Raw genomic sequence first — 22,383 nt, forward strand, 5'->3', positions numbered from 1 at the left:
CTATGAGTATGCACATAAGGCTCCACATGACACTCCATGTGAGCTTCTAGTCTCTCCAATAAACTGGATACCACAATAAAAAGTGATCTCTCCCACTGCTTGTATATTTTTCATCCTGGTTAGTGCGATTCCTTACATATAAACACTATAGGACTCCTAGGAAATGCCACTAGTGATGCTGGAAGTTCTCCTAAGAAGCAGAGAATAGTCATGACCTTGGAAAGAAAAGTTGAACTGCTTGGTACATTCAACTGATTGAGGTCTGTAGCTATGGTTGCCCATCATTTTAAGATGAATGAATCCTGTGTAAGGACTATTAATAAAAAAAAAAAAAACAAATTTGAGAAGATGTAGCTTGCTGTAGCTATTCCAGTAGGCATGAAAACTTTGAACTTTTGTGAAATACTTTTATCTTGTATTAAAAATGCATCTTTTATTGTGAGCAGGATTGCTATAAGAAAGACATATCTATAGATTCTAATACAATTTGAGAGAAAGTAAAGTTATTAACCTAGATAGCATATTCAAAAGCAGAGACATTACTTTGCCAACTAAGGTCCGTCTAGTCAAGGCTATGGTTTTTCCAGTAGTCATGTATGGGTGTGAGAGTTGGACTGTGAAGAAGGCTGAGCACCGAAGAATTGATGCTTTTGAACTGTTGTGTTGGAGAAGACTCTTGAGAGTCCCTTGGACTGCAAGGAGATCCAACCAGTCCATTCTGAAGGAGATCAACCCTGGGATTTCTTTGGAAGGAATGATGCTGAAGCTGAAACTCCAGTACTTTGGCCACCTCATGCGAAGAGTTGACTCATTGGAAAAGACTCTGATGCTGGGAGGGATTGGGGGCAGGAGAAGAAGGGGAGGACAGAGGATGAGATGGCTGGATGGCATCACTGACTCGATGGACGTAAGTCTGAGTGAACTCCGGGAGTTGGTGATGGACAGGGAGGCCTGGCGTGCTGCGATTCATGGGGTCGCAAAGAGTCGGACACGATTGAGCGACTGAACTGAACTGAACTGAAAGTTATTACATGACAATGTAAAGCAAAAGGAAGGTGAAGGATCTAAAACTGGAAAATCTAATGTCAGAAAAGGATGGTTTCATAATTTTAGAAAGAGTTTTGGCTTAAAAAATATCAACATAACACAGGAAGCATCTTCTGCTGATCAAGAGGTGGCAGATAAGTTCCCAAATGCCATTTAGAAAATCATTGAGGAGAGAGGATATCTGTCTGAACCAGGTTTTAATGCAGATAAAGTGCCATTTTCTGGGGAAAAAAAAAACTGTCACAAAGGATATTTATTAGTCAGGAAGGGAAGTAAGCACCAGGATTTAAGCCAGGAATGGATAGGCTCATCTTATTGTTTTGTGCAAATGTGTTCAGGTTTATGTTCAAAACTGTCCTTACCTATAAAACTACTAACCTCCAAGATTTAAAGGGAAACAATAAACAGCAGCTGCCAAATTTTAGTTGTACAGCAAAAAGGACTAGACAAGTACTCTTTTCTTTTCTGGATTGGTTCCACTAAGGCTTTATCCCTAAATTAGGAAGTACCTTGCTGGAGGGGTATGTCTTAAATTTATTTATTTATTTTTGATATTGAATAGTGTTCCTGGCCACCCAGATCCCCATGAGTTAAAAACCAAAGGTGTCTACTTTCCCCCTGAACATAACATCTCTATTTCAGCCTCTATGTCAGGGGCCATATGGATCTTTAAGGCTCATTACATACGATACTCTGGAAAATATTGTCAATGATATGGAAGAGAACTCTGATGGAAAGAGAACATCATGATAGTCTGAAAGGATTATACCATTGAAGATGCCATCATTGTTATAAAAAAAATCTGTGAAAGCCATCAAGTCTGAAACAGTAAATTCCTGCTGGAGAGACTATATCCAGATGTTGTATGACTTCACATGATTTACAACAGAGCCAATCAAGAAAATCATGAAAGGCATTGAAGACAGGGCAAAAAAGCTGGTGAAGTGAGTAAGGTGTTTCAAGATATGGATATTGGAAAAATTCAAGAGCTGATTAACACAACAAATGAATTAACAAAAAAATTGATTTATTTTTACTTTTGTTACCCTTGTTAGGGAGATTGATCCAAAAAAATAGTGCTAAGAGTGATATCAAGACTGTATTGTCTATGCTTTCTTCTAAGAGTTTTATTATTTCAGATCTTATCTTTGAGTTTTGAATCCATCTTGAGTTTATTTTTGCATATGGTATGAAAAAGTAAACACTTTTATATGATTCTTTTGCATATGGCTATCCAGATTTATCAACACCATTTATTAAAGAGTCTGTCTTCTCTCTATTGTGTATTTTTTTCTCCATTATTGTAGATTAATTGAGGCGTAAACCTGGATTTACTTCTGGGCTTCCTATTCTGTTCCATTGATCCAAATGTTTGTTTTTGTGCCAGTACCATACTATTTTGGTTACTTTGCTTTGTAATATAGTATGAAATAAAGGATCATGATATTTCCAGTTTTGTCCTTCTTTCTCAAGATTGGTTCAGCTATCTGGGAGCTTTTGTTCCCATACAAATTTTAGAATTACTTGCTGTCATTTTGTTTAAATATGTCACTGGTAATTTGATAGGGATCACACTAAATCTGTAGATTGCCTTGGGTAGTATGGCTATTTCTATAATATTAATTCTTACAATTCAGGAGATGACAGATATTTGTTTGTTTTGTTGTCTTCACTTTCTTTCATCAGTGTCTTACAGGTTTCCAAGTCCAGATCTTTTATCTCATTAGTTAGATTAAAACTTAGGTACTTAGTTCTTTTTGAACCAATTATAAATTGAATTTTTCTTAGTTTCTCTTCCTGATAGTTTGTTGTTAGTGTACAAAAGCACTATATATTTATGTATGTTAATTTTTATTCTGTAACTTTGATGAATTCACTTATTAGTTCTAATAGTATTTTTGGTGGCATCTTCTAGGATTTTCTATATATAGTATCACAACATTTAAAAATACTGATAGTTTTATTTTATTCTTTCCAATTTGAATTCTTTTTCTTGTCTGATCATCCTTATTTTATTCCTAATTTAGAGGAAATGTTTTCAGCTTTTCAGTCATTGTTGATCATTTAAATCATAAATGGATGTTGAATCCTGTTCAAAGCTTCTTGTGGATCTACTGAGATGATCATATAACTTTTATTTTCAATTAGTTAATGAGGTGAACACATGGACTGAATTGTTGATTTTGACCCATCCCTTCATCCCAGGGATAAATCTCACTTGAAGATGGTATGTAATCCTATTCATGTATTGTTGAATTTTTTTTTTTTTTGCTAATAAGTTGTTGAAGGTTTTTGCATCCATATTTAACAGTGATGTTGGCTTGTACTTTTGTTTTATTTGTGTTATGTCTGGTTTTGTCATCAGGGTGTTGGCCTCATAGAATGATTTTGGAAGTTTCTCCTTCCTCTTTAATTTTTTGTAATAGTTTGAGAAAGGATAGGTGTTAAGTCTTCTTTAAATGTTTACAGTATTCTTGTGAAGCTGTATGGTCTGGCTTTTTGTTGGGTAGTTGCTATTACTGATTCATTTTCATTCAGTTCAGTTCAGTCACACAGTCGTGTCTGACTCTTTGCAAACCCATGAGCCGCAGCACGCAAGACCTCCCTGTCCATCACCAACTTCCAGAGTACACCCAAACCCATGTCCATCGAGTCGGTGATGCCATTCAACCATCTCATCCTCTGTCATCCCCTTTTCCTTCTGCCCTCAATCTTTCCCAGCATCAGGGTCTTTTCAAATGCGTCAGCTCTTTGCATCAGGTGGCCAAAGTATTGGAGTTTCAGCTTTAACATCATCCTTCCAATGAACACCCAGGACTGATCTCATTTACGATGGACTGGTTGGATCTCCTTGCAGTCCAAGGGACTCTCAAGAATCTTCTCCAACACCACAGTTCAAAAGCATCAATTCTTCGGTGCTCAGCTTTCTTTATAGTCCAACTCCCACATCTATACATGACCACTGGAAAAACCATAGCCTTGACTAGACAGACCTTTGTTGGCAAAGTAATGTCTCTGCTTTTCTATATGCTATATAGGTTGGTCATAACTTTCCTTCCAAGGAGTAAGCGTCTTTTAATTTCACAGCTGCAATCACCATCTGCAGTGATTTTGGAGCCCAGAAAAATAAAGTCTTACTGTTTCCACTGTTTCCCCATCTATTTGCCATGAAGTGATGGGACCAGATGCCATGATCTTAGCTTTCTGAATGTTGAGCTTTAAGCCAACTTTTTCACTCTCTTCTTTCACTTTCATCAAGAGGCTCTTCAGTTCTTCTTCACTTTCTGCCATAAAGGTGGTGTTATCTGCATATCTGAGGTTACTGATATTTCTCCTGGCAATCTTGCTTCCAGCTTGTGTTTCCTCTAGCCCAGCGTTTCTCATGATGTACTCTGCATATAAGTTAAATAAGCAGGGTGAAAATATACAGCCTTGACATACTCCTTTTCCTATTTGGAACCAGTCTGTCAGGTTCACGAATCAAGGCAAATTGGAAGTGGTCAAACAGGAGATGACAAGAATGAACGTTGACATTCTAGGAATCAGTGAACTAAGATGGACTGGAATGAGTGAATTTAACCCAGATGACCATTATATCTACTACTGTGGGCAGGAATCCCTTAGAAGAAATGGAGTAGCCATCATAGTCAACAAAAGAATCCTAAATGCAGTACTTGGATGCAATCTCAAAAACGACAGAATGATCTCTGTTTGTTTCCAAACCATTCAATATCACGGTAATCCAAGTCTATGCCCTGACCAGTAATGCTGAAGAAGCTGATGTTGAACAGTTCTATGAAGACCTTCAAGACCTTCTAGAACTAATACCCCCAAAAGATGTCCTTTTCATTATAGGGGACGGGAATGCTAAAGTAGGAAGTCCAGAAACACCTGGAGTAACAGGCAAATTTGGCCTTGGGATGCAGAATGAAGTAGGGCAAATGTTAATATAGTTCTGCCAAGAGAATGCACTGGTCATTGCAAACACCCTCTTCCAACAACACAAGAGAAGACTCTACACATGGACGTCACCAGATGGTCAACACTGAAATCAGATTGATTATATTCTTTGCAGCCAAAGATGGAGAAACTCTATACAGTCAGCAAAAACAAGACTGGGAGCTGACTGTGGCTCGGATCATGAACCCCTCATTGCCAAATTCAGACTAAAATGGAAGAAAGTACGGAAAACCACTAGACCCCTCAGGTATGACCTAAATCAAATCCCTTGTGACTATACAGTGGAAGTGAGAAATAGATTTAAGGGACTAGATCTGATAGACAGAGTGCCTGATGAACTATGGATGGAGGTACATGACATTGTACAAGAGACAGGAATCAAGACCTTCCCCGAGAAAAAGAAATGCAAAAAAGCAAAATGGATGTCTGAAGAGGCCTTACAAATAGCTGTGGAAAGAATGGAAGCGAAAAGCAAAGGAGAAAAGGAAAGATATACCCATTTGAATGCAGAGTTCCAAAGAATAGCAAGGAGAGATAAGATAGCCTTCCCCAGCAATCAATGCAAAGAGAGGAAAACAATAGCATGTGAAAGACTCGAGATATCTTCAAGAAAATTAGAGATACCAAGGGAAAATGTCATGCAAAGATGGGCTCAATAAAGGACAGAAATGGTAGGGACCTAACAGAAGCAGAAGATATTAAGAAGAGGTGGCAAGAATACACAGAACTATACAAAAAAGACCTTCACGACCCAGATAATCATGACTGGTAATCAATATGTTCATATTTTCTATTTCTTCTTGATTCAATCTTGGGAGATTATACATTTTTTAGTAATTTCTCCTTTTCTTTTACTTTTTGCATTTTATTAGCCTTTACTTTTTCTTAGTAATATTTTATAATTATTTGTATTTTGGTGGTGTTGTTTGTGACTTCTCTTTTATTTCTGATTATACATACTTGGGTTCTCTTTTTTTCTGACAATTTTGGCTAAACATTGATCAATTTTCTGTATCTTCTCAAAGAAACAGAACTTTGTTTCATTGGTCTGTTCTATTGTTTGTTAATTGCTATTTTACTTATTTCTGCTCTGATCTTTATTATTTCTTTCCTCCTACTCACATGTAGTAGTTGGTTTTTCTTTTCATTTAATCTTTCTTACCCCTAACTTCCTTTAGGAATAAGATTAGAGTGTTTATTTGAGATTTTTTTCTTTCCTGAGGTAGGATTGTACCAGTATAAACTTCCTTCTTGTGATCTCTTTTGTTGTTTCCATAATTTGGATCATTGCTTTTCATTTTCATTAGTCTCCATTTAATTATGGCTTCCTTCTTGATTTCTCACTGACCCATTGGTTATTTAATAGTGTACTGTTTCATCTTACATGCTTATGTTTTTTTAGCTTTTTCTTATAATTGATTTCTAGTTATATACTACTGAAGTCAGTAAAAATGCTTTATATGATTTCAATCTTTTAAAATTTACTGAGACTACTTTGTAGCCTAGCATGTGATCTATCTTGAAGAATGTTCCATGTACACTTGAAAAAATGTGGTCTGCTGTTTGGGGATGTGTGTGTGTGTATATATATATATATCCCATAGTGAAAGTGAAGTCGCTCAGTCGTGTCCATCTCTTTGCAACCCCATGGACGGTAGCCTACCAGGCTCCGCCATTCATGGGATTTTCCAGGCAAGAATACAGGAGTGGGCTGCCATTTGTTTCTCCAGGGGATCTTCCCAAACCAGGGATCAAACACAGGTCTCCTGCACTGCAGACAGACGCTTTACCGTCTGAGCCACCAGGGAATTATATATATATATCCCATATATATACTTATGCACGTATAGAAATAGAGGAAAACAACGGAATGGGAAAGAATAGAGATCTCAGAAATATGGAGATATCAAGGGAACATTTCATGCAAGATGAACACAATAAAGGATGCATAAGTAACTTTTCTAGCTAAAGGGAAATATTATTAGAAGAAACAAGAATCTCAAGGAACATTTTAAAATGCACAGAACATAACTGTGAAGTCTTAAATATATTTTATGTAAGATTTCTTCTTTTCCAACATATTCATTGAGGAATCTTTATATATGCTAGAGTCATCCAACTATACCCTCTAGGCCAAATGTTTGCATTTGTTCATTTACCTATTGTCTATGGCTGGTTTCACACTATAAAGGCAGAACTGAGGATACAGGAATACAAGACATATGTTTCTTTTTCAATTGGATTGTTTCTCTTTTCTGGTTCTATCACCTAGTGTTCAAACTCCACCATGGTTCTCAGTCTTGAAGAGATTTCCAGGCTTCTGAGGTCCTTGAACACCTCCTCTTTTAGTGCCTTGAAATCATAGGTGGACCTATAATCTCCTGATCTTGCTCATACCTATGTTACTTCAAAATCATCTGCACCTTTCCCCCCAGCTCTTCCATGGACTCTTTAGATTATTCTGTGTATTAATAAAAGCATGATGTATTTACAGTAGAGATAAGAAATTAATTTCTAAATGGTTGTAATCCATTCAAGTGAAAAATTATGAATACCCTTCTGTGTAAATCATGAAATAAGAGAAGAATCAAATATTTCTCATCCAAATGTGTTTTTTTTAAATTATTAAGTTTCCAACCAGTCCATTCTGAAGGAGATCAACCCTGGGATTTCTTTGGAAGGAATGATGCTAAAGCTGAAGCTCCAGTACTATGGCCACCTCAGGCGAAGAGTTGACTCATTGGAAAAGACTCTGATGCTGAGAGGGACTGGGGGCAGGAGGAGAAGGGGACGACAGAGGATGAGATGGCTGGATGGCATCACTGACTCGATGGACATGAATCTGAGTGAACTCCAGGAGTTGGTGATGGACAGGGAGGCCTGGCATGCTGCGATTCATGGGGTCACAAAGAGTTGGACACGACTGAGCGACTGAACTGAACTGAAGTATAACTCTAGTCCTTATGTCCTCTAGAGAGAGTATCTAACTCTCTAATGGTCTTGTGAGTTTACTAATTAATAATTTTTTCTCTCATTTTTCTTTTTTCATTATGATATCAATAGAAAAATACATCATAGGTGAGAAAGGCCTTAATCCCCAAAGAATACCTTGCAGAGGGAATGTTCACCATCAAGATTTCCCTTCCCATGAAAGAATTTCTCTCAGGACCCATTTCTAGTATATTTGTTGGTTTAATAAATGAAAAGTATAGTAAAAGAGAGAGAGAGAGATAAACCATAATTTGTGTTAACACTTGTTCACCTTAGCAATTTGAGACATGATCTTAACAGTGATGAAATGCAACCTACGTTGCAGAAAAACTTCCTGTTAAACAAAAATTTGTTTCTTTTCATACTTTTGTTTCTTCATGAGTGTACAATACAGTACTCATCATAGAGGATATACTAAGATGAGAAGTAGTATCCATTCTTGTGAATATATTTTATACGTAAGTTGTTCTCAACACTTTTCCTGATAACTTTTTTTCTGTTGAAATCAGAAACTTTATATATGAATTTTAAGGAAAGTAAGCATTTTGTAGTTGACAGTCTTGACAGAGGTTTACTTTCTTTTTTTATTTTTAACCATTCCTAACTTTTAACACTTCTAATAACCTTTAAAATTTTCAAAAAAGTAGATACTGTAACTGTGCTGAATTGATTTTAATATACTTTCACAATTCTAACTAGTTTGAGAATAATGTCACAGGAATAAAATCATAGTAGTGGCAACAAAAAATATAAAAAAAATTTAGGAGACATTTCTTAATTTAGATCATATGTGATTTTTACTGTAATTATAAATTTTTATTATAAAAGATATTTCTATAGTACATGATTTTTTTAATGTATCATTTTTATAGTATGTGAGGTTTTAAATTTATTGTCAGTTTTATTTAGTATTTTATGATTATTGAATAACAAGTCACTATGCTGCTCAACCTCATGACTCTAAATAAACCTCTTGAATATGTGTCTCAATATCCCCATTCACTAAATTATAAGAAAAGCTATTTTCTTTCTTTACCTCTCAGTGTATTTTATCTGAGGACATTTTATAGTCAAAATAGCATAACTAACTAAATATAGTACAAGCTTGTTCAAATACATAGTTTTTCTTTTGTGGCTATCTCTAAATTGTTCTACGTGCCTTCCTTGCTGCATATGAACAGATCTTTGTATTTGTAATTAAATTTTTTCTGCTTCTGAAAAGACAGAAAAATATGTCAAAGATCTTTAGAATTCTTCACTTGCATTCTAATCTGCAAAATCCAAACTAAGCAAAAGAGAGAAGAAACAAAGGAAGAAAATTAGGAAGGAAAGAAGGGTGGAAGGAAAACAATAAAGTCTGATTTCATTGTGTTTAGGAAATATAAGCAAAAATCATTCTGTTTTCAGCAAACTGTGCCATGAAGAGTGTATGTCACCATAGGCACAAAAATAATGGAGAAACAGGATATGATGTAAATGTGTAAAGATGCATTTGAGTCAGTTCTAATGAGGTGGATGAAACTGGAGCCTATTATACAGTGTTAAGTAAGTCAGAAAGAAAAAAAAAACCAATACAGTATATTAACACGTATATATGGAATTTAGAAAAATGGTAATGATGACTCTATATGTGAGACAGCAAAAGAGGCAGATATACAGAACAGAGTTTTGAACTCTGTGGGAGAAGGCAAGGGTGGGATTATTTGAGAGAATGGCATTGAAAAATGTATATTACCATATATGAAATAGATGACTAGTCCAAGTTTGATGTGTGTAACAGGGCACTCAAAGCCGGTGCACTGGGACAACCCAGAAGGATGGAATGGGGAGGGAGGTGGAAGTGGAGTTTGGGACAGAGGAACACACGGACACTGATGGCTGATTCATGTCAATGTGTGGCAAAAACCACCACAACATTGTAAAGTAATTAGTCTCCAATTATAATAAATGAATTAATTAAAAAAATTTTAAAAAAGGATCATACTTTTGTCAGGATCTGAAGTGTTTCTTCTAAAGATATAGATAGGTACAATATTTACATATTATTTTTCTAAAGTAGATAAACTAATCATTAACAATAAAATGAGATTATAAATTAAACAGATTTTACTCCAGGTAAAATCTTAAGTGGGAAACACCATTCATTAAAGGAGGCAGCTTTCAACACCAGCAAACTGATAATAAATCCAGGGGGAAAGGGCTCTTATTTCCAAACATTTTCTTAGAATCTCCACTTTACCAAAGTACATTTGGAGAGCAAATCCATAATATTTGTAAATAAGCATATCTGAAAAAGGATAACCAGTCAGATTTAACTCTTCACTAGGAAGACTTTTTTAAAATACTTATCTTTTTTTTTTATTAATGATTTGTAAAATATTGGGAACAATATAGTATGAAATGATTTTCTCCCATGCTGGTTCCTTCCTATTTTTACTACAACATGTATTCTGATTGTTCATTTCTTTCATGTTATTATCTCTCCAGCCCTACCTTTATCTCAGCTATGAAGAGTAAGTTTAATAGGAACTTCTCAGAGGTGACTGAGTTTATTTTGCTGGGATTTAGAACCCCTCCAAAGCTACAGATCCTCCTGTTTCTAGCATTCCTGCTGGTCTATGTGATCACTCTGGTGGGAAATATCAGCATGATAGTTGTCATTAAGATGAACTCCAGACTTCAAATGCCTATGTATTTCTTCCTTAGAAACTTGTCCTATTTAGATCTCTGCTACTCCACAGTCATTGCTCCCAAAACTTTAGCTAACTTCTTGTCTAATGAACAGAAAATTTCTTACAAAGGCTGTGCAGTCCAATTATTCTTCTTTGCTCTGTTTGTCACCACTGAGGGCTTTCTTCTGGCTGTCATGGCATTTGATAGATTCTCAGCCATTTGCTCCCCGCTCCTGTATCCTGTGCATATGTCCCCAAAACTCTGTTCAGTTGGTAACTGGCTCCTATATCTGTGGCTGCATTAATGCTGTAGTCCAAACAAGTTTCACCTTTAGTTTGCGTTTTTGTGGAGAAAACAGATTGGACCACTTTTTCTGTGATGTCCCAGCCCTGATCAAGATCTCTTGTGTGGACACCTTTGTGAACGAGGTTGTACTGTTTATTCTTTCTGCTGTCATCATCATCACCACCACAACTGTCATTCTGGTTTCCTATGCATATATCCTTTCTACTGTACTAAAGATCCCTTCAACTCATGGCAGGAGTAGGACTTTCTCCACCTGTGGCTCCCATATAGCAGTGGTTAGCTTATTCTACGGGACTGTGTTCTTCATGTATGCCCAACCTGGAGCCATCTCCTCACCAGAGAAGAACAAGGTTGTAGCTGTGCTCTACACCCTTATAATACCAATGTTAAATCCTCTAATATACAGTCTGAGAAATAGAGATGTGAAAGATGCTGTGAAAAGAATATTACACAGTAAATGATTCTCTCACTGATATTTGTAATGCCTTTATAATATATAATGGACAAACTGTGTTTTCTAAGTGTCTTAGTTATTCTTGTTTTTATAAAATTACTATATCAAAGATAGTTATATATATGACAACAAATATGTTTCTAAGTTTTATAATATGATATGTCTAACAGATACAGATATATGATCATTATTTTATTTCCTTAAAATGTATAAAAACATTGTATGTTCTCAACTTGTGATGTGACAATATTTTCATTTCAGTGTTACTTTGATTAGGAATTAAATATTAAGAGTTTCTCTTACTCATTAAAATAATATTAGATCAGTGTGAATAATATTATATCATAGTTTCTGTAGATAAAATAACTATTCTTTAATTCAAAGCAAGTGAACTGATATTTCTTTGGACAAGACAACAGCCCCATGTGTATTAGTAATGGTTAGTTACATAGAATACTTTTGATATGAAGTCTATCCTCCAAATTTCCAGATTTGTATTCTGAGGAGTATCATCCATAGAGTTATCATTCCTATAAAACAGAGGCCCATAATATAATATTTGAGGACAATTCTTCATATGGAAATATGTCAACATTCTACTAATTTTTTTGCCCCATTTTCTTCTTAATATAAAACGATATATCTTATAATAATAAAAGATGATACATAAAGAACAGGTACTATATGCCATAATCATTTTTATTCACTATTTTCAAATGAGAAAATGGATATTAAGCAACTTGGTGTACCTAAAACTCTATACCAATATGGGTCCAAAATTTTAATTATGCAAATACATCTTTCAAAGCATGTGGTTTCTTTAAAAGAACGTAATCTCACAACCTAAAAACAACCATTTCTGAATGGAGGTATCGATATGGAGCCAGTCTGGGAACTAGAATAAATTTGATGGTTCTCCTTTTATTATTTGTGTAAATAATATTCTGGGTTTCTATTTCAACATTTTAATCAACATTTTGGTGTAGAGCAGTACAATTCTTTTTATTAGTCTTTTCTCTTTTAAATTATATATATTTACAAACTGAAAATCAAATATTTTCTAATGTCAGTTTTAAAATTTATTATCAATATTTTATTTTAATTTTGGCCATGGTGTGAGGCTTGTGGGATCATCACTCCCAATCTGTGGTCGAACCCACACCCCCTGCATTTGAAGCACAGACCCTTAACTGTGACTGCCAGGGAAGTCCCTTATGTATTATTTTAAACAATTGGTTAATATAAAATACTTTTTCTATATGATGTAAACTGAGGTTTTTACTCAAGTTTTTTCTATCAACTAACCATTTTTTTTCCTAACACTTAAAAAATATAGAGAGGAAAGGAAAGTTTTTGCCCTACTTTTTCTTGTTTTATTTCTTTTCTTTAAAGATATGTGAATACTAAATTAGAATTTAGGAATCTATCAAGTAAAAAGTATTAATGGGTGTGAATCACTTGTTTTAAAACTGTATATGTGTGGTTTGTCACTGTTCTGATACTTACCCACATCGGGTCAGACCAGAGGTTTAGTTCTTTAATTTCTCTTCCTCTCACACGTGAATTATATTCAATTTCATAGCGGCAAGGTTGTTTTTTCCCCCTTACTTAGTATCGATAATGGAACTTGGGCAGAAAGGAATGTCTTCCAAGATCTCATGGTTTCCCCAAATACTTTAGTTCGACTTGATAATCAGTTCCCATCAATTAAATAATTTGCTTCTAACTTACTACTGTACTTTCAGCAAATAAGCTTTACAGATAAGTCATGATAGGATGCATAGCCAAGCAGGATCAAGAAATTGCTGGTATTCTGATAAAATATTAACCAATAGGGTACGAAATATATATAAAATTCCTAATAAATTCTAATTTCTTTTAGTGTATGGAACTTATTGTATGACCATGTATTAATAGTACATTTTATACATACTAGATATATTTCAAGCTTTTTGTTTCTTTCATTGATTTGCTGTCTCTTTCTGCTTGTATCACATGCTTATTGAAAAATAAGATTTAATGCCTGAAACAGCTACATCTTTTTCAAAAATTTCTCAGCTAGTATTACTATTTTAGTGAACTTCAAAATTGTTTTGCATTAAAAATAATTCTTATTTGCACTTTAGCAGAGTTGCATTTAGGAAATCACTGGTTTGTTTACAACCCTCATTTGTAAGAACACGGTAAGAGTACTGCTTTGATATCAGACAACCTAGCTTTGAGGCCCTGCACTACTACTAAGCATAGATTTCGAGAGGTTCTTGAATGGTTTTAAGGTTGAATGAACTCTATCAGTTTACCTACTTCATTCGATAGATGTAAGCAAAGTGAAAGAGTTAGTCGCTCAGTCCTGTCTGACTCTATGCCACCTCATGAACTGTAGCCAGCCAGGCTCCTCTGTCCAGTGAATTCTCCAGGCAAGAATACTGGAGTAGGTAGCCATTCCTTTCTCTAGGAGATTTTCTGACTTAGGGATCAAACCCATGCCTCTTAGGTCTCCTGCCTTGCAGGCAGATTCTTTACCATTTGAACCACCAGGGAAGCTCATAATATACTATAATCAAGCTTTTGGCATAAGGAAGTTTTCAATTAATAGTAGCTTTAATTATTATTACCATTATCGTCATCATCTATTTTAAATTTGCTTTTTATTGTGGCAACATTGGTTTGTAACATATTATTATATAGGTTTCATAAATACAGCATTACATTTCCACTTCTATATACAGCATGTGTGTGTGTGTGTGTGTGCACGCACATGGGCGTCTGTGCTCAGTCGTGTCCAGCTGTTTGTGACCCTTTGGATTGTAGCCTGCCAAGATCGTCTGTCCGTGGAATGTTTCAGGCAAGAATATCGAAGTGAGTTGTCATTTCCTCTGCCAGGGGATCTTCCTGACTCAGGGATCCAACCCCCATCTCCTATGTCTCCTGCACTGGCAGGCGGATTCTTTACCACTGCGCCACCTGGCATGCTCACACAAAAAATTTAGTTTCCATCCATAACCATACAGTTGACCCACTTTACTCATTTCATCTTCTCTGTCGACCTGTTCCCTTCAGATAACCACTAATCACTTCTCTGTATCTATATGCTTGTTTTGTTGATTTGTGGCATCATCTTTTCTATAAGTTTTAGTAGTGTTGTGAAATTTCCATATTTGAGAGCCACAGGTTTTTCAGTAAACATATTACTATATATTTCATATATTAGTTGCTATTATGGCAAGAATCTTCATCATCTTGTGTGCCTAATGGATAATTCAAAGATTCAAATAACTTTTAAAATTATTAACTTCCCTGATAGCTCAGTTGGTAAAGAATCCACCTGCAATGCAGCAGAACCCAGTTCGATTCCTGGGTTGGGAAGATCCACTGGAGAAGGGATAGGCTACCCACTCTAATATTCTTGGGCTTTCCTTGTGGTTCAGCTGGTACAGAATCTGCCCATAATGTGGGAGACCTGAGTTTGATCCTTGGGTTCGGAAGGTCCCTTGGAGAAGGGAAAGGCTACCTACACCAGTATTCTGGCTTGGAGAATTCCATGGACTGTATAGTCAATGGGGTTGCAAAGAGTCAGACACGACTGAGCAACTTTCACTTTAAATTATTATCTTGCTAAACTTTCACTCAATACTTAGATTTTTAAAATTATGTATTAGATTTGAGGCCTGCCTGGAAAAGAGTCAAGTTTTGGAAAGCTTCCATGAGCATTCTCTCAGAGCTGATATTAAAGAAAAATACTTTCTATGTATTGCAGTTACTATATAAAGTACACATATACTTTCTTTACTACTCAGTCAGATTTATGGTGAAGGTAACATTATATACATATATTAATTTATGTTTGTATCTTAGAAGAGTTGTGTAATGTGTTTAATTTCACATTGCCAATAACAATGGAGAAGGAAATGGCAACCCACTCCAGTACTATTGCCTGGAAAATCCCATGGATGGAGGAGTCTGGTAAGCTACAGTCCATGGGATTGCAGAGTCGGAAACAACCAAGGCCAGGGCTGGACACTGAACTTTCTGATCTTACAGCCCATAGAGGTAAATATTATGTGGCAGTGGCTCAGGGAAAGTTTTGTCCTCTATAAGTTTTCACGTTGTGAAGATATTTGTTAACTAAAATATATTAATTTTATTCATATGTCATTAACACTTGCTTTATTGATATATCATAAACTGTGTTAAAATATTGCATGAGCTTTACTTTGGTTATTTTATCCATTGCAATAATTTTTGCTTTACTGTATTATATATGCCATTTAGTTACATATTTTATTAATATAGATGCATTTCTTGCATATATAGATGCTTATTTATAATCTCATTAGACTGAAATCTACTTTATTTAATACTGACATGGCACTTGATTTATTTAAAAGTTTTATCTGGTATGGGAAGAACTAAAGAGCCTCTTGATGAGGGTGAAGGAGGAGAGTGAAAGAGCTGACTTAAAACTAAATATTAAAAAACTAAGATCATGGCATCTGGCCCCATTACCTCATGACAAATAGAGGGAGAAAAGGTGGAAGTAGTGACAGATTTCCTCTTCTTGGGTTCTAAAATCACTGTGGATGGTGACTGCAGTCATTAAATCAGAAGATGTTTGCTTCTTGGCAGGAAAGCTATGACAAACCTAGACAGTGTGTTGAAAAGCACAGACATTACTCTGCCGACAAAGGTCCATATAGTCAAGGCTATGGTCTTCCCAGTGGTCACATATGGTTGTAAGAGTGGGACCATAAAGAAGGCAGAGCACTGAAGAATTGATGCCTTTGAACTATGGTGCTGGAGAAGACTCCTGAGAGTCTCTTGGACAGCAAGGAGATCAAATCAGTCAATCTAAAGGGAAATAAACTCTGAAAACTCATTGGAAGGACTGATGCTGAAGTTGAAACTCCAGTATTTTGGTTATCTGATGCAGACAGCTGACTCACTGGAAAAGTGCCTGAGGCTGGAAAAGATTGAGGGCAGAAGGAGAAGAGGGTGTCAGGAGGAGATGGCTGGATGGCATCACTGATGCAATATACATGAACTTAGGCAAGCTTTGGTAGATGGTGAGGGACAAGGTGGCCTGGTGTGCTGCAGTCCATAGGGTTGCAAAGAGTCGACATGACAGGGCAACTGAACAACAACAAAATCTGGTATGTATTATTAAAACGTTAACTTAAAAATTTTTATATAGCTTTTTACAGCTGTGACTTTTTAAAACTCATGAATGGAGATTCAAAAATATGCAAATCAGGAAGGATAATTACCATACATTAAAATATGAATGCAAGAGGAAATATTTTGTTAAAAATATAGTAAGCGTTTGATGAAACTACTTGTTATAATTGAATATACTCAATCATAGGATATTTCTCAACTTCAGAAGATAACAACAAATCATATCCAAATAGGTTTAGCCAATTTATATTCCCACATCAGCATATGAAATGCCACATTGATTCTCATTCTTTCACATCTCATTCTCGACCAAAAGTTATTTTAACAAAATGAGAAGGTGCAAGAAGGCCTCTGAGACTCCTCTTTTTCTTCCTGGAAGCAGGAGATAAACCCTCATGACATTCTTATGATCAAGGATGGAGAATTGAGACTGAGAGAATTCTGTACAACACAGACTTTGTTACAATAATTTTTAACTTCCTTTATCCTCAGTCGCTTGGACTGCAAGGAGATCCAACAAGTCCATTCTGAAGGAGTTCAGCCCTGGGATTTCTTTGGAAGGAATGATGCTAAAGCTGAAACTCCAGTACTTTGGCCACCTCATGGAAGAGTTGACTCATTGGAAAAGACTCTGATGCTGGGAGGGATTGGGGGCAGGAGGAGAAGGGGACGACAGAGGATGAGATGGCTGGATGGCATCACTGACTCGATGGACATGAGTTTGAGTGAACTCCGGGAGTTGGTGTTGGACAGGGAGGCCTGGCGTGCTGCAATTAATTCATGGGTTTGCTGAGAGTCGGACACGACTGAGCGACTGAACTGAGCTGAACTGATCCTCCCCACATAGTTTACTACTTCTCCACAATTGACTCTTTTTTGGTTCAGCTTAGTATAAAGCATTTAGGTTTTGTCACTTTGGGTCTTCATGCTTTTATAAATGCTCCTGTGTCATGTTAAATATACTAAATAAATTTGTATGCTTTTCTCGTATTTTTCTGTCTCATGTAAATATACTTACCAGGCCCAGCCAAGCCCCTAGAGGATAGAAGTAAAATTTTGCCTCTTATCAGGCTCAGCCAAGATCCTAGAGGACAGAGTAAAATTTTGCCTCTTCTGCATTATCAGAACATCCCTTGTAGCTCAGCTGGTAAAGAATCCACCTGCAATGCAGGAGATCCTGGTTTGGTACCTGGGTCAGGAAGAACCCCTGGAGGAGGACATGGCAACCCACTCCAGTATTCCTTCCTGGAGAATCCCCCATGGACAGAGGAGCCTGGAAGGCTACAGTCCATGGGGTCGCAAAAAGTCAGACATGACTGAAAACTAACATACAACATGACATTATCAAGTGTTTTTTATAACTTTATTGAGATAATGATTTCCTCCATGTTTTCTATGAGTGGGAGCTACATTAGTTGATTTTCTAATATGAAATAAACTCTGGAGAGAATTGGAAGATGGAGGAATAGGATGGGAAGGCCACTTTCTCCCCCACAAATTCATCAAAACAACATTTCAACGTTGAGTAAATTCCACAAAACAACTTCTGAATGCCGGCAGAGGACATCAGGCACCCAGAGAAGCAGCTCATTGTCTTCGAAAAGAGGTAGGAAAAAATATAAAAAACAAAAAAAGGGACAAAAGAGGTAGGGAGGGAGCTCCATCCTGGGAAGGGAGTCTTAAAAAGAGAGAAATTTCCAAACACCAGGAAACACTCTAACTGCCGAGTCTGTGGAGAGCATTGGAAGCACAGAGGGCAACATAACAGGGAGGAAAAATAAATAATTAAAACCCACAGATTACGAGCCCAACAGTAACTCCCCCAGCGGAGAAGCAGCGCAGACGCCTGCATCTGCCACTAGCAAGCGGGGGCTGGGCAGGGAGGCGCCGGCTGCATTGTTTTTTAAGGATCCAGCCGGAATGCCCTGAGGGTAACCAGAGCGAACTAACTTGGGTTAGTAAACCAGACTGTGGGATAGCTACCACACGAAAAGCTCTAACATAAGACACCGCCAGGACCGCGCAGAACAAAGGCCGGAACAGAATTAGCTGGCTGCAGACCATCCCCCTCCGGTGACGGCAGCCAGAGCCATAAGGACTGGAAGGGGGCAATCACAGCCCAAGAGAGACATTACCTACCAAACTGCAAGCAGGCTTCTTTACTAACTAAGACTTCTTGGGGTTCTGGACAGTCATCATCCGCCTGAGAATGTGTGCCAGTTGTACACCCAGAAAACTGAGCAGCAGGAACAGGAGAGGTGATAAGTCACAGTGACCGTGCTCGCCAAACATCTGAGCTACTTGGACCTGGGAAGGGCAAAAAACGCAGGCCCAAATGAGTCTGCGCCTCTGAGGACTACCTGAGTGCCTGAGCCTGAGTGTCTTAGATCTGGGAGGTGCATGCAGCCCAGGGCTGGCCTCAGACGGTTCCCGGCGGAGCAACCTAGAGCCTGAGCTGTGTGTGCCGTGAGTGAGGGCAGGCCCAGTATGGCTGAGACATTGCGAGCACACGCCAGTGTTATTTGTTTGCCACGTCCCTCCCTCCCCACAGCGCGACTGAACAAGTGAGCCTAAAAAAAGTGTCCACCACTGCCCACCTTGTGTCAGGGCGGAAATCAGACACTGAAGAAACCAGCAAAGAGAAGTTAAAACAGAGGGAACCGCCTTGGAAGTGACAGGTGCAATAGACTAAAACCCTGTCGTTAGTACCAACTACATAGGAAGGGGCCTATAGATCTTGAGAAATATAAGCCGGACCAAGGAACTATCTGAAAATGAACTGACTCCACACTGCCCACAACAACACCAGAGAAAGTCCTAGATATAGCTTTACTATTTTTACAATCATTCTTATGTTTTGTTTTGTTTTTTCTTCTTTTCTTTTTCTTTTTTTTTTAACATTTTTAAATTTTAAGTCCTCTGTTACTCCTTTAATTTTCTTTTTTATAACCTATTATTACTTGTCAAAAAAAGGCCCTATTTTTAAAGCAAACTTCATATATATATATTTTAATAATTCTTGTGACTTTTTTTCTTCTTCTTCTTTTCTTTAATATTGTATTTTTGAAAACCCAAACTGTACTCTAGATTTTTAATCTTTGCTTTTTGGTATTTGTTATCAATTTTGTACCTTCAAAAACCCAATCTTCAGTACCCATTTTTACTTGAGAGTGAGATTATTGGCTTGACTGCTCTCTCCTGCTTTGGACTCTCCTTTTTCTCCACCAGGTCGGCTCTGTCTCCTTCCTCCCCCTTCTCTTCTCTACCCAATTCTGTGAATCTCTGTGTGTTCCAGATGGCGGAGAACACTTAGGGAACTGATTACTGGCTGGATGCCGGGAGCCAGCATGGGAGATCCCACCCATGGTGAAGGTCATGAGGAAGAGACCTGATGGGCAAAGGCGGATCAGGACTGGAGGGACTCCCCGACTCCACCCATGACAAGGTCATGCGGAAGAGGCCTGACAGGCAAGGCGGATCAGGACTCAAGTGGTCCCCTGGATCTGCTCAAGCATCTACCCCCAAAACCAAAATCTGTCTGTTATACTACACTCTTCTGACATTAACAAGGGCTATCCCCAACCACCTTTCTCTGGAAAATTAACTTAGAGCTCCAGTTAATAGTCTCCTGCATATAAAAGGAGTGTCTCAGCTCAAACCTCTCTGCTGGCAGTCTAGCTTGTGTGACAGGTTTATCCACACTCTTGCTTCCACACACATGATTGTTCACAACCTCTCAACCATAAACAGCACAGAGAGTTTGGAGTATTTTGAAAGTCTTAGTTAGCATAGGGTTTTTCTAAAGATAAAAATCATGTTGGTGAAGGGTTTCATTGCTGAGTTAATGATTGCTGCCAGGCCTCCATACCCTTAGGCACCTGCGAGTATGTTAATCAATGTAATTGGAATGTAGAAAAAGAAATATAGTAGTTTTGATGTTAGCAATAGTAGACTTTTGAGTTAATGAATTTTCTCTTTGTTATAAATCACTGTACTCCTTTTTCTTTGTTATAAATTGTTGTATCCTTGCTATGTAAGAATGTAACTTTATCAGTCTTAAGACTAAGCACATCTTAAGGGAAAACAAGTTTTCTGATTGACTAACCTTTATCAATAGAAAGAAAGACAGGGCCATAAAATGTTAATCGGTCTTCAGACCAGAAGATATTTTAAACAAACGTAAGACCCTTGTAAGAACAAAGGTATGCAAAGAATACTCTGTCTTTAGATAAGGGTCAGAGCAGCTGACCCTGCGACACTCTGCTTCTTACATTTATCTCTATGTACAACTTAAAGTATAAAAGCTTCCCTGAAAAATAAAGAGACAGACCAGGACCAGTTCCACGAAAGCCTGGTTCCCCCGTGTTGTTCTTTCTTTCTCTCTCACTCTCCTTTTCAGGCTGATCCCTTGGGGCACAGAGGCTCTCTGCATTCACTTTTTTGCCTGGGCTTCTAAACCTGACCAGGAAGGTGCTCTGCATCTTCACTCCTTTGGGAGACTGAGAGGGTGCCTGTGGCCTACGTGAACCGAGAAAGTCCCTTGTCTGAGGCTTTATTGGCTTTCTGTGTAAACCAAGGAATATCAGCCTCTTTCTCTCCTCTATTCTCTTAACTGCAAATTCTTTCCTTATCTCTCTCTATATCTATATATTTCTATCTATATATTTCTCTCGCCTCGCCATCCACGCTTTGGATACCCTGGATCCAACCGGGTCTGGACCCTGGTAGCTGGATCTGTCTCTCTCCTTTTCATTCCCCCCTTTTATCCTCCTGGCCACCTCTGTCTCCTTCCTCCCTCTTCTCTTCTCTGTATAAATCTGTGAACATCTCTGAGCGGTCCAGACTGTGCAGCGCACATAAGGAAGTGATTACTGGCCAGCTTGCTCTCCTCTTTTGATCCCACCTCATCTCACTCGGGTCACCTCTAACTCCCTCCTCCCTCTTCTCTTCTCTATGTAACTCTGTGAACCTCTCTGGGTGTCCCTCAATGTGGAGAAAAATTTCATCTTTAACCTAGATGTTTCATCAATGGTATGGTATAGAAGGAGAAGTTTTGAGACCACTGTAAAAATAAGATGGAAAACAAGAAGCAGGAGGCTTAAGTCCAAATCCTGAGAACATCAGAGAACTCCTGACTCCAGGGAACATTAATCGATAGGAGCTCATCAAACGCCTCCATACCTACACTGAAACCAAGCACCACCCAAGGGCCAACAAGACACCACACAAATTGTCCAGCAACACATGAGCACAGCCCTCAGCTTCAATATACAGGCAGCCCAAAGTTACTCCAAAACCACTGACATCTCATAACTCATTACTGGACACTTCATTGCACTCCAGAGAGAAGAAATCCAGCTCCACCCACCAGAACACTGACACAAGCTTCGCTAACCAAGAAACCTTGACAAGCCACTGATACAACCCCACCCACAGTGAGGAAACTCCACAATAAAGAGAACTTCACAAACTGCCAGAATACAGAAAGTCCACTCCAAACGCAGCAATATAAACAAGATGAAGAGACAGAGGAATACCCAGCAGGTAAAAGAACAGGATAAATGCCCACCAAACCAAACAAAAGAGGAAGAGATAGGGAATCTACCTGATAAAGAATTCTGAATGATAGTGAAAATGATCCAAAATCTTGAAATCAAAATGGAATCACAGATATAGCCTCGAGACAAGGATTGAGAAGATGCAAGAAAGGTTTAACAAGGAGCTAGAAAAAATAAAAAAGAGTCAATATATAATGAATAATGCAATACATGAGATCA

The 22,383-nt window shown here is 37.7% G+C and overlaps 1 pseudogene; it reads left to right on the forward strand.

The window, feature by feature from the left end:
• The first annotated feature begins 10,504 nt into the window (after positions 1–10,504).
• Positions 10,505–14,920, forward strand: LOC120857348 (annotated as a pseudogene).
• The last annotated feature ends 7,463 nt before the right edge of the window (positions 14,921–22,383 follow it).

This window comes from Oryx dammah, unplaced genomic scaffold (assembly GCF_014754425.2).
Source record: "Oryx dammah isolate SB20612 unplaced genomic scaffold, SCBI_Odam_1.1 HiC_scaffold_29, whole genome shotgun sequence".
NCBI lineage: Eukaryota > Metazoa > Chordata > Mammalia > Artiodactyla > Bovidae > Oryx > Oryx dammah.